Consider the following 1,965-nt stretch of genomic DNA (forward strand, 5'->3'; position numbering starts at 1 on the left):
GTATGGAAAAAAAAAATGACAGACCAACACAATGTTTAGAGACATTCTACAGGACCTCCAGACAGAACTCCTCAAAATGGTCAAGGGCATGAACAAAAAGCAAAGAGAGAAACTGACCTCAAGCATAAGAGACCATGGAGAAATGACAGTTAAGTACAGGATCCTGGAACCCACAGAATACATCAATGGAAAAACTGGCAAAATCCAAATAACGTCTGACAATTAGTTAATAGTAAACACCAGTGTTTTTTTTTAATCATGACAAATATATTATGACATTATAAGATATCGACAATGAGGGAATCTGGATGAACTATGTGTACATCTTTGCAACTTTACCAACAATATAAAATTATTCTAAAACTTTTAAAAGTTCTCTTCAAAATTATAAAAAAAAAAGTTGATCCAAAAAGAATGTTTGTAGCTTGTTGAAACTTCAGTGTCAAAAAAATAAACCTTTATAGCTCACAAAGATGATGCCTGAATAAATGAAAAAAAATTATCTAAGCAGATGATGTTCTTAAATCATTTCCTCTACACTATGAATTGCATGGCTCTCTTTCCCCACCAAAATCCCTCCCAAATTTGCTAGGTTAAGTTCTTCACAGAAGTAGAAAAAGCAATTATAAAATTCATTTGGAATCACTTCTTGGCCTTTTGGCTAAAATCAAGTGTAGTATCTGTTCTTATCAGTTTAATATCTGATATGTTCTGTATCCGAGGACAATATATTAAATGGATTTTTGGAGCAGGGAAATGGAATAGGAGCTTGCTCTATCCACTCCACACATTGACCTGGTATCGCAGTACCTTCAGGAATAGTGCACTCTCCTCAGGAGACTAAAAAAAGTCATTTGAAAAAATAAGAGACTCAGAATAGGTAAAACAATCCTTAGCAAGAAGAGTGAAGCAGGAGGCATCATAATACCAGACCTTAAACTATACTACAGAGCAATAGTAATAAAAATGGCATGGTATTGACATCAAAATATACATGTAGTCCAATGGTACAGAATAGAAGACACAGAGACAAAACTACATAAATACGATTATCTCATACTGAACAAAGGCTCCAAAAACATAGCCTATTCAACAAATGGTGCTGGGAAATCTATATGTAACAAAATTAAATTAAACCCTTATCTCTCACACAGCACAAAAATATTAATTCAAAGCAGATCAAAGACTTAGGCACTAGAACAGAGACCCTGCACCTAATAGAAGAAAAAGTAGGTCTAAATCTTCATCATGTTGGCTTAGGACCCAACTTCCTTAACAAGATCCTAAAGTGCAAGAGGTAAAATAAAAAATCAAAAATGGTGTGGATTCAAACTAAAAAGCTTCTTTTTAGCAAAGGAAACAATCAATAATATGGAGAGCCTACAGAATGGGAGAAAATCTTTACCACAAGACCTCAGTTAGAACACTAATCTCCAGGACATATAAAGAATGAATTCAAAACACACACACACACACACACACACACACACACACACACACAAAACCCAACCAATAAATAGGCTCAGGAACTGAACAGACACTTCACAGAAGAAATACAATCAATCAACAAATATTATGAAAAAATGTTCACCGTCTCTAGCAATTAGAGAAATGCAAATCAAAACTATTCTGAGATTCATCTCACTCCAATCAGAATGGCAATTATCAAGAAAAGAAGCAATAACAAATGCTGGTGAGGATGTGGGGAAAAAGGTGCACTCATTCATTGCTGGTGGCACTGCAATTTGGTACAACCACTATGGAAAGCAGTATGGACATTCCTCAGAAAACTTAGAATGGAAACATCATTTGACTCAGCTATCCCACTCCTCAGTTTATACACAAATGACATAAAAATCAGCATACTATGGTGATGTAGCCACATCACTGTTTATAAATTTAGCTAAATTCACAATAGCTAAACTATGGAACCAATGTATATGCCCTTCTACAGATGAATGGAAA

At 34.8% G+C, this 1,965-nt stretch overlaps 1 non-coding gene across 1 annotated transcript; it reads left to right on the forward strand.

Moving 5' to 3' along the window:
- The first annotated feature begins 641 nt into the window (after nucleotides 1–641).
- LOC114081207 (U2 spliceosomal RNA) lies at nucleotides 642–832 on the forward strand. The gene has a single exon (XR_003580744.1). It is a non-coding gene; the product is annotated as a U2 spliceosomal RNA (small nuclear RNA).
- Nucleotides 833–1,965: the final 1,133 nt, after the last annotated feature.

Source organism: Marmota flaviventris, chromosome 2 (genome assembly GCF_047511675.1).
Source record: "Marmota flaviventris isolate mMarFla1 chromosome 2, mMarFla1.hap1, whole genome shotgun sequence".
NCBI lineage: Eukaryota > Metazoa > Chordata > Mammalia > Rodentia > Sciuridae > Marmota > Marmota flaviventris.